At 41.8% G+C, this 22,714-nt stretch overlaps 1 protein-coding gene across 1 annotated transcript in view; it reads right to left on the reverse strand.

Annotated features, from left to right (window-relative positions):
• The window catches only part of LOC134398325 (lysocardiolipin acyltransferase 1-like), a 98,726-nt gene extending 78,094 nt beyond the window's left edge, over positions 1-20,632 (reverse strand). Inside the window, exon 1 of the mRNA XM_063125604.1 lies at positions 20,537-20,632. The gene's annotated coding sequence lies outside the window, so the exon portion shown is untranslated. The remainder of the gene's footprint in view (positions 1-20,536) is intronic.
• Between the last annotated feature and the right edge of the window lie 2,082 nt (positions 20,633-22,714).

Here is a 22,714-nt window from a genome sequence, read left to right on the forward strand (position 1 = left end):
GACACCATGGGTTTCTTAAGCTTGGACATGTAACACAGATGCTTTTCGCCATCAATAAAACCCCAACACACTCTGCAAAGTCTTCCAAGACAGTTTTGAAAATCGTGAGTTAATTCCTGGTAACTTTCGCATCCTCCGCAGTACATTCGGCGGACGCACTCTACTTTACCGCCCAGGGCTAGTTCTTTATGTTTACGGAGACATACCGGTGATCTACAGATTCGTTGGCAATACGTACAACGCAGTATTTTTACAACATTACTGGCGCAGTCTGCACTCAGACAGAGTCTACAAAAATATAGACAGGAATGAGAATGTGTGAATAGTGTAGCACATTTCTCACAGTAATTCTCTGCCCCAAAAACAGCTTTTACGCTACGTACACCGTAATAATGCTCATCGTGTAGTAACATTGAATAGGTTTTACCATATCTGACACCGGTTGGTTTGAATATACCCCAGCCGTTTTTTGTGTATCTTATGACCTGTATGTTTACCCTCAAATGATTTTCAATCAGTGAAACATCGCTGAGTGTGACTTGTTTCTGGGGAGACCACCCCAAATCCTCATGTAGTTGTCTGGCCGCAGACAATAATTCTGCATCTGTGGGGGCTTTCTCAGCCATGACCGCTAAGAGACCCCCAGCAAAGCAGAGATTACTGCCTGTGTAATTAAAATCTACCAGATGTTGACGTTTTCTATGTATAATTTTACTATTAGGAATAGAGCTTATTTTCCGCCTTTTTCCACCCCCACGTGGGGCCCTCACTATTGTGATAATTAAACGCAGTGTTGTATCCCCACATATTTCAGCATTGCTTTGCATGAGATTGCTAATATGGGTTAGAAAATCCTCTATATTTAAAACAGCACGTGGTCTTTTAACTGAAAAGAGTGGAAAGCTTAAACCTCCACCATCTAAACGCAATTGCACAAAATCCCCTGGTGAATATCTCCGGCTGACGTCATCGAGGATTTGTTGTATAGCATCGTATAGGGCCCTAACAGCCTGGGAAAATGAAGTTATACGGTCTAGATTAACAAATCTGAATTCTTCCCCTATGTGTAGGGCCCTGTACTGGCCCCTCTCGTACTCCCAACGCCTCACACGCTCTGCATATACCTGTGGTTGTTCCTCTGAACCCGCTGAGTCCTGGATGGGTTGGGACACCCCTAACGTATCGCTGTCTGCTTCACAAGAGGGTGTGGGGGGTAGGGAGTGATATATCTCTGAAGACTCAGCCTCTGGATCTGTTTCAGAAATTGGTGGTGAGGTTTGTCTTTGCTTTTTACGTGTCACAAGTGTTTTTTTAGCTCTGTTTAATATTTTACACACCCTAGCCCTCCAATATGGCTGACGTTTGTAAAGGCCCTTTCTCAGAGACCCCCTTTTCCAAAACCTTTGACCACCCCCTACTTGCACATGTTTGAAAAATGTATGGTTCGGCCGCGCGTAACTTTGATGTTTTTTAATATTCTGAGAATTTATGACGGAACCCCCACGACCACGGGCGGCGAGTTCCATAGCTCTCTGTACCAACAGGTCACCTCCTTGCTGTGCAATTTCAAGTGCTGATTCAACCCAGGCTGCAAGTTCTGTGACAGTCAACCCTCGAAGATATTCAAAAGTTGGTAAGACTAGAGGGTCTTCATTTCGCTGCTTTTTTGTTTTTGGACCCCCAACACCGCTAGGTTCTGAGCGAGCTCTTTTCACAGCCGCATTTTTCATCTCTGAAAAAACAAAAGACATCTACATTAACTATGTACAATCATCCTTAACACATTTTATTTATTTTACACTGTGACACCGCTGCTACTGTCTTGGTCTTTTTAAAAAAGAGTCTTACTTATTGCGAAATCTTCTGCAACAACAACCATACATATTTTCAAAAGACTGTACCTTTATCTGTCTGTATTTTGACATGATGTTTAGCCTTATGGGTGGCTTTCTTATACTCTGGCTCCTGAACAGTTGAGTTTTTTTCTAAAAGCAAACAAACAATAATAAAGATGTTTTCATTTATGCAAGGATGTATTGTAAAATATTTGGTATTTACCACACACACACATACACGCATACACATAGATAACTATTACCTGACACCCTCAATGCATCCTGAGATGACACAACCACTGGCCTTTTTAAAGAGGTCTTAGTTATTGCGAAATCATCTGTAAAAACAACAGCAACCCATATTTCAGAAGCAGCTACATGTTATTACCTTAAAAATATTTTAAAACACAAAAAATAACTTACCCCAGTCTTTATCATCCTGATTTTGGAGTGGTCCCGATCGTATATTGTTATCCATTTTTTCACTTAATTTGTCGCAGGGGATATCTATACATGAAACATGGTTTTTTGATATGCCGGTTAGTTTATACATATGCAGACATGTAGGGGCAAGCCCGCCACCATGTATACTTATTTCTAACATTGGTCTGCAGCAGCATGGATGGGCAAACAGCTAGGCTAGTACATGAATATTTGACCTTGTATGATGGACAAACAACTGGATGCAAGAACCTTGCGGTCATACAGAAAGCAACCTCTAAAATCCAAGAACGGATGAAAAATGAAATTACACCATTGATAAGGATTTTACAGATCCGTTCTCCAGTTGAGGCAAGCCAGATTTTCGACAGGGTTATGAATGAGGAATTTTCAGATGGAGTTATAAATTTTGGCAGAATCTTGACTATTTTTCTTTTTGCAAAAATGCTGATTGAAAGTCTACAAGCATCAGACCTACACATGACTAGAGCAGACCTGGAACATTTTTCTACATGTGCCAGTGACTCTATGAGGCGGCTGAAAAATTTAGTGAGTTTTCGGACACATCGATAGTTATTTAAATATTGCATTGCCTTTATATTCTTTAAAACTGTTATTTATGTATTATATTGCAGGAAAATGGATCTGAAGACAAGAAACCATGGTTATCCCGCTACACTTTGAAGATATTAAGTGTCTGCAGATATTATTTCTCAGTAAAATGGTTGCTCTTGCCTGTTTGAAAATAAAATGTTTTTTTTAAAACTATACCTGGTCCCTTTTCTCTTTTTTACTTATGTCTCTTTCCCAAAGTTAATGGAACCTAGTGAAATTTTTTCTAAAACTATAAAAATAGTTGTATACCACAGTATTAGAAATGCTGAAGGTCATGATTTAAAAGGAGAAATTATAATCATAGAAAATTAGTAAGGGGAAAAACAAGTTTTACGTTATGAAGGGGAAAGACAGAATCATGTACATTGTATTTTAAATCATATGAATTACACCTTCGTATAACATTAGTTTTCTAAGAAAACATGTGCCTAAGAAATGTATGTGCCTATTTAGAAATTTCAAAAAAATAAAAATGAAGAACATTTCTCTTAAATTACAGCAAAAAAACTAGCTATATCTACACAGACGTCAGACCCTTAGATAAAATACCCCCAAACATACAGGTAAATAATACTCACGTGTTTTTGTTGCGCTGTATCTGCAGGCCAGGTTCAGGAAAGAGCATATCCGCGCAGCATCTTTTATAACCCCATGTCTGGGGGCGTCTTCTATAACGATTGGTACCCCTTGGGATAGTTTCTAATTGGTCATTAGATACATCATGTGACATAGGGCATCTCCACCCCCCACCACACACACCCCGCCCTACCCAACCAATCACGGGCTCCCCCTAGGGAGAGATTCTAATTGGACATTGGGTACATCATATGATATATGACCATCCCACCCACCACCACTCCACCCACCCACCCACCACCCAAAAAACAAACAAAAAAGACCCTGCAAATCAAGCTTTTTAAGTATAATTAGTAAATTGTAGGTCTGTTATATTTATTAAAATATTCTAGAAGATGGTTTTAGGGTGTGTGCGCGATCTACTATTGACCAAGGTTTGATTCTCCAACATCTGCATGAAATAAAAGTTATAGGAGCTCGAATAGGCAGTCTTTTATTGATTTTAAATTGACCTAATTTCAAGAGAGAGGTTATGGGGGGAAAATAAATAAAAATTGAGGTTACATATACTGATCCCAACTTTTAATGGGGTAAAGCAAAGAAACCAAAACAAAAATAATAACGTATGTCCTCTTTAAGCCACACAAACAAATTTGTGTGTATGTGTGTGTGTGTGTGTGTGTTCAGTGTTAGGATGCCCCAATGTTGTGTTCCAGATGTAATTGTCCATTTAGAGATAGGGTATATTTCTTTTGAGACCTATATATGGATCCTTATATATATATGGATCCTACAAGTTTCATCACAACTTTTAAAGCACAGCTAAAACCTTTTTCTTTTTTTTCCTAAAGCTTTTAAAACTTAATTTTATAATGATTTTATTAGAATGTAAGCCTATGCATCAGGGTTTTGCTATTTTATTGTTTTACTCTGTACAACAACAACATGTACACTGATGGCGCTATATTATTATTAATAATAATAATCCTTAGGATTTATTACAGTTTGTAAAGCTTATTTTCTCTCCCAAAAAGCTAAAAATGAGAATTCAACAATGTTTTATTAGGGCCAGTTTTTGTGCAGCCGTCAGGAAAAAGGCTGTTGGTTAATTTTATTGTCTGTTGGGATTTTAATATTACAATGTAAGGGTGTTCCAGAAGTATAGAGTTTATTATTGCCTGAGGTTACTTCAGGTCACACAATACGGTGGTTCTCAGAAACACTGGTTCTTGCATTTTACATTCTAATCAAGATTAAGTAAAATTATAATGATTAGTTTATCACCTAGCTGAAGTCACCTTTTAAGTATCTTAGAATGTTTCCCCTGAGAACAATGGATCGTCACGGAAACCTTTTAATCACATTCAGGACATTTCCCCCATCACACACCCCAGACTAGGAATCTCAAAATGATTAGTTTATCACCTGGCCAGGTCACCTTTTAAGCATCTTAGAATATTTCCCCTGAGAACAATGGATCGTCACGGAAACCTTTTAATCACATTCAGGACATTTCCCCCATCACCCACCCCAGACTAGGAATCTCAAAATAAGGTGCTGTTTTGTTTTTTCCCCAGTCCTAAAAAATAATTTTTTTAAAACATATTTATTTTTGTGATATGAAACACCCAGTTATAAAAAAAGAAGAAGTCTTTTTTAAACAACAACAACAACCCCCTATTAGAGGTTACTTTTATTGTGAAACTCATTACATGATATACAGCATTGTGATGTTTGGAACATATCTGATCTATGTCTGTACATATTCTTCTGGATTTTTAAAGATTGCACCACCATCCGGTCATTTCTTTCCAAGTTTCGAGAATACAAGTCTTGAATCTGTCCAAATGTTAAACCCTTAGAGCGCTGTTGAAGAAAAAATATACAGTGGTACCCACAAACCATCGAATCTGGGGCTTGAACTTGTCTTGGTTGATACACAATCTTGCTTGCATTTTTTCTTAAAAATGACAAAATAGTTTTAGGAAATTGTTCATAGTTGGGGGGATGACCGTAGGAATCAAAAAATTCCCCTCCCGTGCCTTCTGTCAAGTAGATAGCCAACCAATGCTCTCCAGGTAATTTATGAGGATGTGTGTTCACCACCAATGATACAGGTCTCTGTTGTAACCGCAGTCTGGGTAGAATGTCGCAGGGAAACACGCCATAGAATGACCGTTTAGTATGGGGGTTTGAACTGAGTTCATGTGCTAACTGGATGCTATCCATGTTACATATAAATAAATAAAATAAAAAATATAGTCAAAAAGTACATTCCTTCTGTTATTAATCTGAATTAAGCTATCAAAAACCCCATAAACAATCATATTTATAGAGTCAGGCAGGGCTCTACTAAAGCGAAATTCAGCCCTCAGGTTTCCTGTTTTAATCAAAGAATAGTGGTCACCCCCCTCTTGATCGGGGGTTAGAACAAATGCAAACAGGGTGTAACCTCTGGCATACTCCTCACGGTTAATTAAAAGCGCCCGGTCTTTCATGTGTTTGCCAGCAGCCTGTACAACGCTCATGTATTCTCTGACACAATTTCCGTCCTCAAAACACGGTTGAAAAGGTTTGGTGGGTATCTGTTCTCCATCCAGGTAAAGGGCCGTGAAATTGGTATTAAAATGTTGAAAATTAAATGGGTTTTTATGATAATCACCGCTATAAGAGTCATTGTCGACCATACCGATAATAACTTGCTTAGGTAATTGACCCAAAAACAGGTTTTCCTGATTGGCTACACGGCTCCCTCTAGGAATGCTAAACACTTTCATGCTGACACGGTCCACAGGATATTTGGCGTTAGAGGTCAGCAACGCTTCGGCATGGCCCAGATGTACACCTGGAGCTACTCTGACTTTTTTAACAAAAAGTGAGGCTGCCACAATTTGAAGTTTGAAAGGCCTATCTGCAACGTCAGACATTAAGCAGAAGGCATCTTTGCTCCGGGTAAGTTTGATTTTCACATCAACCCCATTTAAGAGCAGCTTTTCTTGGAAAAACAGGTCGGAGTGGAGATGACCCAACAGATCTATCTTCCTGCTTTGCGCGGTCAGATTTGCCCTTCTAATAAACCCGGTATTATCTCCCTCCAGATCCGCAGATTCATGTTCGCCAGCGATATCTTTGAAAAACAAGGCTGTAGAGAATTGTGTCTCCAAGGTAGCCTGACTGTAGTTTAGCACAGCTTCAAAATACCCTCGGTAGGGATAGGAATTGTTGCTTTGGCTTATTAAACGATCGCCAAGTGTCACATCCAGCTGACTAAAGAGGGATGCTATTGGATAATTCACCAGGCCTACCTCCTCATTTACAGCAAGGTTGGTTCCGTCAGGATTGACAATTTTGCAACACACATAAAGCAAAGTGTTATTTAAGTCCATATAATCTTCCCCATTCCCTGGAATGTAGAAATCCAGTGGTGCAGAGTCTGAAAGGGCAGAGAGAGGGGGTACCTCTATAAACAGGCTTCTCTCAATACTGGTCTGTGTTGGGCCAATGTTGAATAAATCAAGTTCAGATTTAGCGCATTCTTCAGAGCCGCAGTGGATGAAAGCCATGGCGATGATTTTAAAATATATCTCTTTTAGCTGTAACAGACCGTCGTCTCTTTGATACAACACGTCTCTTCTGACGTTTCTTTCCTATCGGTCGTTTTCTTTTAAGGGGGCGGGGTGGTCCAACCAATCTAACCCGTGAGGCCTTTCTTTTTAGAGGGCCCCGCCTTTTAATGTACATCAGGCCTGATCCGTCTTGCGGTGTTGGGGTGTTCACTCTGTTCAAAACCTCATGTGTAACATGTCCTATCATGTCTTTAGCAATATTACGTGCAGCAGTTTTTGCATGGGGTTTAATGATGTCTATACCTCTTCTCAACAGGGGTATAGCTTTTCGGAAAAGGCTTCTGAAAATACCACCAAGCCCTGCGCCATACATCACGGGGGCCCCATGGTAACCAGGCAATGCATAGCCAGCCTGTGCCTTATAATAATTCCTATAAACAGCTGGATCACCATAGCTTTTCAGAATAGCCATTTTTTTAAAAATACAAAGGCTCTCCGTGGGCGAAAGTGCAACTTCACAGACACCTTCCCAAAACAAAATGCTACGTTTTTGTTCTGGTCGTTCTTTATTTCTATGGTGATGGTGTCAATGTGGTCCTTGATTACAGGCAGGTAGTGTGGTTTGTCATAACCAATGGTTACACAACGGTTGTTCTTTCCACTCACGGGTACGCAACGCAGTAACGGTACATAATAGTCTCCTACTATCTGGTGCTCCACGATATCTGTGTACACGTATAAGGTATTAAAGCCCTGGGTAATGTCCGCATGAAAAGGGAATTCTTTGACTGGCATACCAGGCTTTGCGCCTAATATGTGGGCCAACTCTGCATCACATTGAAAGATAACACCTTCTTCGGGGTTTAGACTGACTTTTCTAGTCACAGAGTTGTACTGTAGGACCACTTTATCCCCACCATATATAACTTTGTTCATCGCATTAATCAGCTCGGGGATGTCTGCATAATAACCATTGCACACAACTAAATGATGCATACTTTCCTTGTCAGAAATGTCAAATCGTGCGCAGGTTGTTAGAGTCTCCCAGGTGTGTGGATACTGTATTTCAGCTAACCCCACTTCCCAGGGCCCCTGGAGATCCAGAGCTCTTGCTAGTTGTATAGTGTATGCAGAACTCTTGTTATTTGGAAAAGCTGAAGCACAGGCGTTGCTGGGCAAGGTAACGTAAAACCCTTGATCATCCATACTTCTTCTATACAGGTTCACGTAGATCAGAAGCGTTCACCCAGCTGTTGAACTTGCTAGGCCAACCTAACCATTTAACTAGGTGACATTTTCTTCGACCCCTGCCTTTTGTGGCTAAGATTTCTTCAATCCTATATGCCCTATCCGACCTGGCATTCACTTTTTGTAATTCTTCAGGATAGAAGGTCCCCAGCACTGCATCTCCTTCATAATCTTTTAACAGATATACAGGTCTCTTTGCTCTTTTGATGACTTCATCCACTATAAATAACTCCGTGGTAAAATTCTGTTCATAGCCCTTAGCAAAAACACCCTTACATTTAGATACACGTACATGATCCCCTTTTTTGAAAAGTGGTAACTCTGCCTTTCTCTCTATATCGTGAACATATACTGTTCTCCAAACAGCCAAGGAGTTAGACTTATTAACATCAACGGGCCTAGTTTTGATAGTTCTGTGAAAGCTATGGTTATAACTTTTTAGGAATTGGGGTAGGACATCTATATATGTGTATGTGTTGTTAGCTGTGAAATACCTCCACATTTTTGTTTTTAAAGTCCTATTGAACCTCTCCACAACCCCAGCTTTGACTTCATTGTTGGTAACAAAATGGTGTACCCCCTGTTTCTTGAATAGCTGATTCACATCCCTGTTTAGGAACTCACGACCTTTATCTGTCTGTATTTTGCCAGGAACTCTTCCGTCTCGTGTGAAAATAGCTTTGAAAGCGGCGGACACCTGCCTACCTGTCTTGTCTTTTAGAACCTCTGCCCAACCATATTTAGACAGAATATCTATAACCGTTAAAATGTATTTGTAGCCCTTGTTGTATTTAGAAAATTGCTGCATATCGACTAGATCGGCCTGCCATTGAGCATCCACCTCAGACACAATTGTTCTATTCCTTTTAAAATGGATCCTGGCTGGTTTATGCAGGGTGTAAGCATCCTGATCTGACAGCCATCTGATAACATCTCTTCTGCTCAGGTCTTTGCTCTGTTTTTTGGCCTCCTGAAATAGGGAGTTCACACCACCCAACCCCCCTATGTGTCCGGGGTTATAATAAATACCCCTTAGGATTTCTTCATGATCTACCATATTATAGGTTAACACAAGAATGGAAACGTAAGTTTACAACAAAATGTTTTTATTGACTCCGCGGCATCATTTTAAAAATTTCTTTTAGTTTTCATTGTTCAGATTTTTTGGAAACACATGATATGCAGGAAATGTTGACTGCTCGTGAAGTGTCAATCTGCATTTTCTCAAAAGCACCATGGGCCTGTGTAAAAACAAAAATATAGGGGTTTTTAGTAACCAATCTGGCCTTAATACTAAGAACAAATTTCATATATAAAAATACTCACATTCTCCGTCATAACGTCCATCGGTTCTTCCATTGGCGGGTATGTATCAGGATCTTCCTGCTCCATTTTCTCTTCAGACGGTAGAACCATTTTCATAAGGCCACCGCCATCCACAGCTTCATCATTGTACTTCTCCGCCTTTAGGCGCACATTTTTTAAATCACAGCCACAATCACACTCTGTATCAGACCATTGCTCGGTACAATCCATTCTCCAATCAGCCCATTGTGAGGTTTCAGGAAAAGAATCTGGCTCTGCCGGGTACACAGATGAGGGTAAACTCCCGGGCATTCTCCAATCGAGCCATTGTGAGGTTTCTGGAAAAGAATTTGGCTCTGACGGGTACACAGATCCAGGTAAACGCCCAGTTGGCGGGTATGAGAAAGACCGAAACAGCTCCGGCTTTTGGGGCTGAAGAGGCAGGGGTGCCAGTGGATAAGAAAATCCAGAAGGCCCAATGGATAAGGGTTCACTCATTGTGGCATCAGAACTATTATTTATAATATTCTGTGCTGGCGTTGCAATTTCTCTGTCTTCTGGAGGATATGTGACAGCACGACTCACCCCTTTCTTTCTGTTTTGATTCCTCAGGGGGGTCTGTGGAGGCACTGTTGAAGATCCGCTGGCTGGGGTTGGATTCGCCATCTTCTCTATGCAGGAAAACGTGTCTGGGCAGGCAAAATGGGGGGCTCCCTTCTATACGCGTCTAGAGCGAGGGGGTTGGCCTTACAGGACCACATGCACCCTCTAAAACCCCATCCTATTGGTCGAGGCCAGCCTTCCGCTTTCCGTGAGGGGTCACATGACCCCTTTGGACCAATCAGCATCGAGATATCAATCTAGGGGGGATCTCTCCAATCCCGTAAGGGTTAGGGCTCTAAAACCCCTTCCTATTGGTCGAGGGTGGTCTGACGCAACCCTAGAGGGGTCACATGACCCCGCTGGGGTCATGTGATCCATGTCAGGTGACCACTCTTTCCGGAGGAGGGACTTCCGGCGACGGGACTTCCGTCTAAGGCGGGACTTCCGGTCTAAAAGGGGAGGGGCACATGTCAGGGGGCGGGGCTTAGGAGTTTGATGGATGGTCATACTTGTACTACTAATACGGAACTTGTGGTTACACTAGTGGTCAGAAGAAGTGACAAAACTGAAACATACATCTGTTGTTTCTTAACTTGTGATTTTGTGGTTACCTGATGGGTGGAGGGATGATAAAGAGCAATAAAGTGGGTAGGCCCAGACCAATCAAACCTATATTTGGGCATAAGTAAATAGAGATGGGTGGAATATTAAATGAAATGAAAAAGCAAGTAATCAAAGGCGGGACAAAGATGTGTGCCGGGATAGGCTGCAACCCCACAAGTCTCTGACCAATCACGAGATGGGGAGGGACCTCTTCGGCCGGGTGTAAGGTATAAGAAGTCTTGACATGTGCTTGGAGGGTGTGCCTACTTTGCTGGACACCCAGACTTGCAATTCTGTATCAATAAAAGGAACAGAGTGCTTTCACCATTGTCCTTGCATCATTATTTCAAATGGCATTTCTAACAATTTGGGGGCTCGTCCGGGATCAAGCCATCGTGGCTGCTGGCCATCGGTGCCAGACACAGGGAAGACGCGTCCTGCTGAAGTTTTGGCAGCCCCTCTGGCCAACACCGAGGGTCAGTGGTCTGACTGGCAAAATCCTGGAACATTTGGACTGGTGAAACCACTTAGGGATTCAAGTGTAGGCACTGGATCGACCAGGCAACTTTGTGCACGAACCAAGGTAAGAAAATTGACTATTAAGTATTACCTTGGTGGTCGGGATGGTGGGTGGATGGGGGAGTGGAGAGTCCTGATTGATGTTTGAGACGTGCCCAAGAGGCACGAAGCGAATGTGGAGTCTCGGATCCGCGGTTCCATTTCTTCGCGAGAAGTATGGCCGGAGAGAGACGAAGCGATTGAAAGATTGACTGTTGTGTGACATCTCCACGTTTCTTGGGTAGATGGTTTGTGGTTCATGCTTAGCCCCATGCATTGGGTTGACTTTTGGCGATTCCCACTTAGTGGTTCGTGCTTAGCCCCACTTGGGAGACAGTTGGCGGTTCGCACTTAGCCCCAAGGAATATCCACACCCTGAGTGGACTATTTGCAGGAGTTGCTTAGTCCAGGGTCCGGGGTTTCACCATAGGAAATAAGGTGCCTAAAATGGAGAAAGGACCATATGAGTCTCTCCAGGGTCATGACATTCCTCCCGATAGTCCGTTGGGGAAGATGCTGATGTCATGGGAATATTTATCTTGCACAAAAGGGAAAGATAGGAAGAAGATGATTAAATATTGTTGTTTGGAATGGCCAAAGAAAACCATAGAACCCCCTAGTGTTTTCTGGCCAAAATATGGGTCTGATGAAGCCTGGGTGTCAGACTTTAAACTTCTATGTTAACAATAAAACTCCAGGATCACAAGAAAACGTATGCCTCTTGTTGGATGACTAAGGATAATAAGGAGCAGTTGATACCCCTAAAAATCCACAGGAAGAAGAAGCAAGTCAAAATACCAAAGACTCCTGAATTTAAAATCCTGAATTTAAAATAGGAACCGTTAAATTGCCTGCCTCCTCCTTATGTATTTCTGCCTAACCAAGCTAGTAACATGGTGTCAAATGCACCATGAACAAAGGGGGGGCAGAAGAGGAGGGAGAAAATAGAAGAGAAAGAATAGAATAGAAACTCCAGGTGTGCCTGTGTCAAAACCTGGAAATTGCCATATGCAAGAGGCCTGTATGTGGCTTGATTGTGGTTATAAGAACATTGCAGTTAGATTCACCAAGTTAAAATCAGACTGCCCAGAAATAATAATAAAAAACATTATAAAGAAAATATGTAAAATTTATAAGATGCCATCTAAGTTAAAGTTAAAGAGATTAGTGACTTTGAGCCAACACAAAAGTAACTTACATTACCGTGACCTGCCGAAGTTATATTTGAAACAGACAGGCTCACGCACTTGAAATATTATTTAGAAGGAGGGGGGGAAACCCTCTCCTTTTCCTGTACTAGCAGCAGTTGTGGTTAGACGGCCAGAGGTAAAAAGACTTCAAGCCAACATGCCAACTCCCAGAAATAAAAGTGCTAGGTTATTTGCTATCCCTTCGTCCATAAGAATTCGAAGGTTAAGCATACCCGATTTGAGTAGAGCAGATACAGAACATAGAAAACTTTATTTGTCTAGACAGGTGGCCCAACCAAATGTGATGGGCTACTTGAACAGTGAGCTTGAAAAGACTTTGAAAAGCAAATGCAAGCTTTCTATTTGGACTTGTCCTTTAGGAGTCCTTGGCCAAGATCCAAAGAGTCAGGATAGAAAAAGTGAGAAGTTTATTAGACTCTAGCATTAATAATAAATGCTCCCTGTAAATTGTTTCCTGTGCTAAAATTTTGTTGCCCCAAATCAAGCTCCAGTCAGAGCTTACCAGCTTTAGAATTCAGCTGATAATTAGAATTTTGAACAGAGATTACTTAGGCCTTATGGTCTAGCTAGAAAACCCTTCCCCACTGGAGAACTTGTTTTAACAGAAGCAGACCTCCAGTTGTCAGATTTGTGAAAAGAAGAATAAAAAAGCCACACCTAAAACCCAAAATTTCTCCAGCGTTCGAGAGAAAGAATGAGACAATTTTTTTTTAAATTAATTTTGTCACCAAGAATTGGCAAGACGTGGCTAAGAAATTACAGAAAGTTGAAGGATAGAATGATCTAAAGCAGCCACCTGGAGCGGCAGATCTCGCCAGCCTGGCCCCCCCTTCTCATGCAGCGGGGGGGGGGGGGGGCTCGTGAGGCAGACGCTGGCTGGCTGGCTGGCTGCACGGCTCTGCCTCCTTGGGAGGGGAGGGGAGCTCACTAGACCCGATCTGAGGAGAAAGAAGAGGAAGAGGAGAGAAACGCGTAAAGCACCGCGTGTGCGCGCGCAAGAAGCAGGATGGCGGGGGCGCTTGCCCTCTACACCTGGGCTGGTCTCCTTGGGAGCAGGGTCTGTCCAGGTCTGGGGGACTGGCTCCCGAGGAGACATCCCCCTTCGCAGATCGAAGGCGAGGGGACTGGCGTTACCCGACACCCCCTGCCCTTGTCGGTCTCCCTAAGAGCAAGACTTTGAAGAGTTAGATTCTTTTCTTGGGAGTGAGGGAAAGTCACCGTGACTCTTTCTGTTTTAAGGAGGGGGATGGAGTAGGAGGAAAATGTAGAGCCACCCCTTTTCTCTTCTGAAGTGTTCAAGAAGAAGCAGACACCACTAAGGAAATGCCTGTTTCCCTGATATGTTTCCTGCCAAAGGTGCAGAGAAAAGGGCAACTGGAGTGGTTGGGGGGTCCGGGGCGTCTCCCTTACGAGGGAAGGTTGCATCAACTGGGATTGTTTAGTTTAGAAAAGGGAAAGAGGGAGGCTGAGGAGAGATAGGATAGAGGTGTATAAAATGACGCATGGTATAGAAAATATGGATAGAGAGACATTTCTTTCTCTCTAAAAATTTTAGAACCCAGTGGAGTCATCCCATGAAGCTGAGTGGTGGGAGATCCAAGATAGAACTCACTACCACAAGATGTATTGATAGCCACCAATTTGGATAGCTTCAAAAACAGGTTGAATAAATTCCTGGAAGTAAATAATAATAATAATAATAATAATAATAATAATAATATATCAATAGCTACTAGCCCTGATGGTTGTGTGCTGTCTCTAATATTCAAGGCAATAAGCCTGTGTGCACCAGTTGCTGGGGAACATGGGTAGGAGGGTGCTGTTGCACTGTGTCCTGCTTGTTCATCCCTGGCTGATGGCTGGTTGGCCACTGTGTGAACAGAAGTGCTGCTGGATGGACCCTTGGTCTGATCTAGCATGGCTCTTCTTATGTTCTTATGTTTTAAATTTTGTGCTTTTTATTTTTTCTATAAAACATCTGTTCTTAAAAAAATCAAAGTTACCAATTAGGGGTGTGTGTGTGTGTGCCAGTAGCTCTCTTTTGCCTAAGGCGCAAATTAGTCTGGCACCAGCCCTGACTAGATACAAAACGGTTTAAAGATGAAAGTACATCTAAGAACAGATCTGGATGAAATGTGCTATCAAGCAAATAACTGATTTGCTCCTGAATGAGCCTTTCAGTGAAATTTTAGAGAAATCTGCACTGCTGCTTTTAAGGCATTTTGAAGCGCTTTGAAAACGTTCATTTGAAAACTGTATATGCAGCGTGTTCTGGGCCCCAGCAGTAGTCAGAACTGTTAAGGGGGGGCCACCTTAGGGCGCTTTAGAGCAGTGGTGTAGATCCTGCCCAGGTGCTGGGAAGATATGCGAGGAAAGAGGGGCCTCAAAGAAGCCAAGGAGATGGACCTAAATGTTATTAGTGTAAAAAGAAAAGCCATTTCCAAAACCAGTGGTGGCTGGGGCAGAGAAGTGGGGTCAAAGTAAATACTGTCCTGAGACACAAGCCCCAGAGCCTAGAGATGAATAATCCCGAACCCCAAAAACTACACCCTCCAGTTTAGAGTGTTAGCATTTAACGGGGTTAAAGTGAAATTGAAGTTGAAATAAAACAACCCAAACCCCTACAATGAGCTTACCAACTTGTAGAGAATGATTTATTGAAATGGCTGCGGTGTGATTGTTCAGCAGCAGCCAGTGGCAAGTTTCCACCTTGTCCGGGAGCAAGTGTTGCATCTGCTTTGTGTGTAGAAAGTTTTTTTTATCAAATCAGAGATTGACTTGATATGAATAGATATTGCATGGAGAATCCAGATAAATCTATTACCTTGAATCCAGGTATCTTGTTTTCTTTGTTGAGAGCAACATATCTGAGATCCACATGATTGAAAAGTTGAAATTTAAAAACCACTCCCAGGCAAGAGTGAGGTTGCCTTTATAACACCAGATTGCAAACAGGAAATGTTGTAGTTTTGTCAAGCTGACAGAAAAGAGGAAGTAGATACTTGTAATAGAGAATCATAGAATAGCAGAGTTGGAAGGGGCCTACAAGGCCATCGAGTCCAACCCCCTGCTCAATGCAGGAATCCACCCTAAAGCATCCCTGACAGATGCTTGTCCAGCTGCCTCTTGAAGGCCTCTAGTGTGGGAGAGCCCACAACCTCCCTAATAGAAGTTGTGTTTGTTCTGTCCCAGGTATGAAGCATAAAATAGATTATTTTTGATAAAGCAAAGGGCTTATCTATAAATATCCACACTAATGTTCAATGTTCAATTTGCTACATAGCTAGACTAATTTGTAAACCTAAGAATTTCAAGACAGCTGTGGGAGGCCCAATAGCCAAATGGCCCTCTCATTGAGAAATTGCTTGAAAGAATCTTAATTTCAAAAATATAGTTGTCAAAGAAAGAAAAATAGTGTGTGGATATCTTATGGTGTTAAGCCAATTGCATCCTGAGACTTAATTAAGAATTATGTAATATGTATAGAGTTTTTAAAAGTAATTGAATTTACTAATGCTGTAGAGAGACTTGAATGTTCAGTTACCTTAACTACCTTTGTTATTGTAAAATAACTGATTTCCCCATACCCCTTCGCCCAATCTCTTCTCTCCCGTCCTTCTTCCAAGATTCCTCATTTCCCTTTCCCAAAATGTCACCCTTGGGTGATTTTTAAATGATTTAAATTGAATAAAATAGACCCCCTGCTCCTAGGTGGGAGAGAGGGGTCCCATTTGCCTATTTGGGTGGGGTCGGTTGCTCAGGGTTGGGGACAGGCCCTAGCTGCTGGTTAAAAAAAAAACCAGGCGCTTGACACACACACACACACCTCTTGTTTCTCCTTCCCCACAGCTCAGTGGGAAACCAGGAAGAGAAATAAGAGGTAAGAAGCTTGCCCATTGTAAAGAATGTCAAGCGCCAAAAAGAGAAACCGGGGAGGGAGTGGTTAACCGGTATTGGTTGAGGATGGTAGAGTATGTGACAAGAAAGTTTCAAGATTCATTGCTAAGAAAATCATGTGATGGTAAAGTTTGCAAGGTTGATGAGTTCACTCACCCATCTGGGCATGTTGGGAGGGCAGAGAGAAGGATCAGTTGTGACGATCTAAACAAACACTGTTCTGAGCCTTTTCCCTTACATTGCCAAGTGGGGGGGAGAGAAACCTTTGTATAAAGTGATTTTTTGTGTACCACCATTCTTTCCTGTCTTAAAAATAGACTGAATAGAAGACAGAGTGATTTATAATTAGAACCATAAGATTGTTTGACGAGAAATCCCAAACTAATGAGTGTGCAAGAAGATTTCTTCACAGGTTTTTCACAGCACCAGACCTAGAAGCCATAGGTCTGCTACCTGATGCCAAATTAAAAAAACGAAAGTTATAAGCTGGAAGCAAGAGAGTTTGGACCCTTGTTCCTGACTGACCACTGTAGTTGTTCAAAGCACATGAACAATTGGCAAGTATTTGACTGTCCAACACATATAGAAATGTTTAGAGAATCTAAGACTGTCTCTATCAAGGAAGAAATAATCTATTGTGTTCTAAGCCTACACAGACTGATAGCCCAAATCTAAAAAGTCCAAGCAACATATGTGAAAAGCTGAACCTTGGATGCCATGGAAGTGACCCAGATGACCCATCTGTACCAGAGACTGAGAGTTGTCCAAATCTGATCGAGAGGTTAAAAGACGAAGCAAGCTGCCAGGAGGAAGTTGGAAAGCCCCCTGTGAGCACTAAAGACAGGTGTCCAGTGGAAGGAGATTGCTGAAGAGCCCCCTCCATGGAACGACATCTGGTCAATCAGCATGGCTGTCTTTGTAAACTCAGATCAGAGATATTCCTGAGATAACGAGGCATAATAATCCTCGCAACGAAAAGTAAAACGACTTAGGACAACGCCATGGCATTCTTTAACAGTGAGAGTGTGTGCATAGAGATAAGAAATGGTCTAAGAACATGTGGTCCAGTCAAGAATACATCTTTATAAACTGTGGTGAAAAAGATAACACAGGATGAATAAAGAGGAGGGATTTGTGAGAAATAAAGAGATATGTTACTTTTTCATTAATGCTATGCTAATATATATATATATATATATATATATATATATATATATATATATATCAAATATAATATAATTAAAAATATGTAGCTGAATAGCAGCCAGGCTAAAGTACTGTTATCTTTACTGAAAGATGGTTAAGGGACAGGAAACTGCTCAGACAGGTGTTTTAGCCGTTAGACTATTCAGTTGAAGTAAAAGAGAATAATACGGAACTTGTGGTTAGACTAGTGGTCAGAAGAAGTGACAAAACTGAAACATACATCTGTTGTTTCTTAACTTGTGATTTTGTGGTTACCTGATGGGTGGAGGGATGATAAAGAGCAATAAAGTGGGTAGGCCCAGACCAATCAAACCTATATTTGGGCATAAGTAAATAGAGATGGGTGGAATATTAAATGAAATGAAAAAGCAAGTAATCAAAGGCGGGACAAAGATGCGTGCCGGGATAGGCTGTAACCCCACAAGTCTCTGACCAATCACGAGACGGGGAGGGACCTCTTCGGCCGGGTGTAAGGTATAAGATGTCTTGACATGTGCTTGGAGGGTGTGCCTACTTTGCTGGACACCCAGACTTGCAATTCTGTATCAATAAAAGGAACAGAGTGCTTTCACCATTGTCCTTGCATCATTATTTCAAATGGCATTTCTAACACCATGAGAGTCATTTTGTGAGAGCACCCACAACATTCTCTTAAAATTTCAAATGTGCCCACTGGCCGAAAGTTGTGAATTCCTAAAGTAAATATTTACATATCAAAATAGGGTCCATTCTGGCATGGTAAACACAAGTTCTTACCACAGAAGAGTGTTTTCATATAATATAATCTTGCAAAATTGACATGGTAAAATGACTGTTGAAATTTTCTGAGATCCAGCAGTAGCATAAGAATTGCCTCCACTTGCCTGATCCAAGGCAAGGGTGTGTGTGTGTGAGGTCAGTACAGGTTCGTTCCTCCCTGCCAAAGCATGCTAGGAGTTGTAGGCTTTTCTTCCCTGGATGCAAGAGCTCTCTGCAGGCCATGACGGCTACTCTGTGAAATGGCTGCCAAAGCTTCGGACTTCCGAAGCCGAGGCAGAAACTTGCACAGCCCTAGTGTAGATGTTTTTCTACAAATGTGACATTATACAATTTGAAATGATCAAAACTGTATGTCATACATGTACACACACAGACACTCATACACACACTCACTCATGAAGGATGCAGGTTTTAGTACTGACTAAGAATTTGAAGCTAACAAACTTCAGACTATTTCCAGTTCCTCAAAACAGCAGGCAGTTGGTCTCATGTTTAGGAAAAGAAGAAATGCGTTAGCATCCTATATTGACATAAACACACTATAGATCAGGCTACTAAAGGGTGAACAATTCTAGACTGTATGTATCTGATCCAATAGATTCATGGAAACTGAACAAAAATTGAACTTTCAGCTTTCACATCCATATATTTATTTAAAGTAAACATCTATTGCTAAGCAGCAAACATGTAAACACAAACAAATATAGCCCAGAATATGTGGGAAAAACAAGAGAAGAATGTGCGTATGCACTGCAGTCTTTGGATTGGATCCAGCCTTAGTTAGTTGTACTTATATCCCATTGATTTCAACTCAACTCTCTATGACCAACTCTTTACATTGATTCCATTGGGATTTAAATGCAACCAACAACTTGGACCCAAGCCATCGTGTTTTCCATGCAACTACAATCTCCATAAAAATTTACTTGTAGGATTGCCTCCTGTGCCTTTAAACAGAAATTTAAATTGCCTTACAGAAATTTAGCAGGTAAGCCGTTTTCCCACCACTGACCTCAATGCCAGCAAAAGTTTTAAAATGATTGGTACCTGTGGGCCAGTCTGCTATAAAAGGCATAGGAGGACTAGTAAGGAAGGGTAGCTACCCTCATATTTTCACAACCTAGTACCCTTTAGTCCTTGAGTAGACAACCCATAGCTCTTCAGATGTTTGGCCTACAAGTTCAATCAGAGCTAGCCAGCCCAGGCAATGAGGGTGGGGGGTGGGGAGATGATGCAAGTGGTAAGCCAAAACATCTGGAGGGCCACAAGCTGCCCACCTCTGCCTCTTAAGCCTGCCAACTGACAGGATCCTAACATCCCCAACAGATTTGCAACCCATTTCTGGAAACATTACTTTAATGTGTGTTGCCATACTGAAAACTTCCTTCAAAACATTATTGTAATAATTCAACACTGGCTGCAACTTTCTTGACAGCTGGTATTTCTTTAAGAAAAATGTCTCAAATGGATTATGCACAACATTCCTCCAAGAATTAATTTCCTTTCAGTGTAAGATGCTAGGGCACTAAAAAGTGTAGGAATTTAAGTCTTGAGGGACATGCCAGCTCTAAAATGTTATTTTATAATATCCCACTGATGTTTTTGCAGAGGTATAACCTTGGCTAATTTTTTTATTCCTGCAGAAAGGAAAGCAGTTCTAGTGTAAGATTGTATGACACAAACATCTGGTGTTATATACTTAGATTTCAAAATAAATAAGACATTTTAAGATCATAATTATTAATCAAAATAATTAAATGACTGGAGTTACTTTAAAGGCAACATTCCCAGAAGTCACAGCATTCTACATAAATTATGCAGCTGATGTAAACAGAACAGTACAGTGCACCCAAACTACACAGCCTGTCTGTGTCCCCCCACCCACACTGTCTTTGGTTCTCATGTCTGTACAAAGTGATCTTAAAATATATACAATTCTGAACATCCGGGGGGTGGGGCAGTTACAATAATTTCATTAAGCAAAGGCCATTAAAGGTCAAATAAGCAGACATATCATGTGGGTAGAATCTGTATAAAGGCATGTACCCAAACAGACAACATCCTCTACAACACATATATGCTTAAAAGACCCAATGAGTTCAATGCAGCTTACGTCTAAGTAAGTGGGTACAGAACTGCACCCTGACAGTCATTTCTCCATCTGTGTACACATCCTGTACGAACCAGCTCTCAGTTTAGATATTACAGAGGAGGGGGATGACAACAATGGAGTCCTCCTTGAAACCACCCAATTTGACATCACTAATTAAATGCTTTATTCGAAATTTAAAGTTTTACACACACACACACCCCGACTGATCAGCAAAAAACAGGGAAAATATTTACAGCTGAAGCTTTGAGCAGTTCACAAAATAAAATTTGAAACCATACAATATAAAAATGTAGAAACATAAACCTTAAAGATTAAAACAGAATAAAAGCAAAGTAAAAAAGCAAAATAATAAAAAGCAACAGTGCAATATCTAAAAAGCACTAACAAGATGATGTTGTTGTTTTTAAAAAACTAATAACTAAAAAACCTAGAGGAGAAACAATCTTCACCTGGACCGATGCGATAACAACCTAGGGGCCAGGCCAGCCTCTCTGAGGAGGGTGTTTCACAAATGGGGTGCCACCACTGAAAAGGCTCTCTCCTTAGTAGCCACGTGCCTCACTCATTTGACATGGACATCCAGAAGAGGGCCTCTGAAATTGATCTTAGGTTCTTGGGGAGGCATATACGGGAGGAGGCTCTCCTTCAGGTAGCCTGGCTCCAAGTTGTTTAGGGTTTTTAAGGTGAATACCAGGACTCATGTAAGAGTCAGGCACATTGTACCCCTATTTGTCGAGCTTTGTCCTTCATGCGTTCAAGATTGCAAAATTATTTTAGAAATAATTTTTGAGTTTCCTTTATTTGTTTAACTGATAAAACTAGTGGGGCCTGCAACAAAATGTTGCCATGTGGCATAGTCCTATGCAGCATGCCAGTCAGCCATGCCTTGTTCCAAGATAGTGCATTCCACTCCCCGCTTGCAGTTTCTCCCCTTCCAGAAAAAAACAGCACATGTTTAACATAAGAACATAAAAAGAGCCATGCTGGATCAGACCAAGGGTTCATGTAATCCAGCACTTTGTTCACACACTGGCCAATCAGTTGTCAACAAGAACCCACAAGCAAGACATGGTTGTAACAGCACCCTCCCACCAAAGTTCCACAGCAACTAGTGTGCATATAGGCTTACTGCCTCTGATACTGGAAGTGGCACACAGCCATCAGGACTAGTAGCTATTGATAGCCTTCTCCTCCTGGAATTTATCCCAACCCCCTTTTAAAGCCATCCAAATTGATGGCCATCACTACATCTTGAGGTAATGAATTCCACAGTTTAACTGTGTTGTGTGAAGATGTACTTTTATCTGTCCTGAATCTCCCACCAATCAGCTTCATAGGGTGACCCCAGGTTCTAGTATTATGTGTGTGTGTGGGGGTGCTCTCTTAGGTTTTTTTCCCTTAAAGATTGTTTGCACTTCTGTAATTCCTGGCATTCTCCCAAGTGTGCTGATATCTCTTTTTATTTGTAGGTGATGCTATTTTGGCTACAAACGTTGCAGCACTATAAGAACTAGGTCTTCTATAAGTATACATGAGACTTTATAAAATGACTATATTCCAATCAATGAACAAAAAACCTACGGTTTATAAAACAACGTTAAGGCCGTACACTTTCCCACCAAGCACCAAAAAGCGGGGAAATTGGGAGTTAAGGCTCGCCAGCCTTAACGCCACATCCTCCCTAAGGAGGCAGAAAGTACCAGTGAAATTCTCATTCTGCCAAAGCAGATAAACCATGAGGACAGGATGGAGAATAGGATATGCAGAGGTGACTGTGGGGTTGTGGAAAACTGATGACGAACAACTTAGAGCCACCTACTTCTTTTTTTGTTTAGAGCAGCCCTTCCCCAACCTGGTGCCCTCCAAAGGTGTTGGACTGTGACGATCTATCATTGCAAGTCAGTATGTCCCATGGTCAGGAATGCTGGGACAGCAGGATGGGGAACGTAGGGCAGCACCTCCAGGCAAGCCCACCCCCCCCCCCCCCGCTTACCTGCTCTGTCGTTGTTGGGCCTGGGCTTGAACTGTGCGCCCTGGTGCACCTGGAAGCAAGGCCACACTTGCAGCCTTGCTTCTGGGTGGACCCAGGGGCTCAATTCAAGTCAGGGCCAGGTGATGACAGAGCAGGTAAGAACACCCCCCCACCTGGCCCCTTACCTGGACCTGCTGCCGCCGCTG

This window comes from Elgaria multicarinata, chromosome 4 (genome assembly GCF_023053635.1).
Source record: "Elgaria multicarinata webbii isolate HBS135686 ecotype San Diego chromosome 4, rElgMul1.1.pri, whole genome shotgun sequence".
NCBI classification, from domain to species: domain Eukaryota; kingdom Metazoa; phylum Chordata; class Lepidosauria; order Squamata; family Anguidae; genus Elgaria; species Elgaria multicarinata.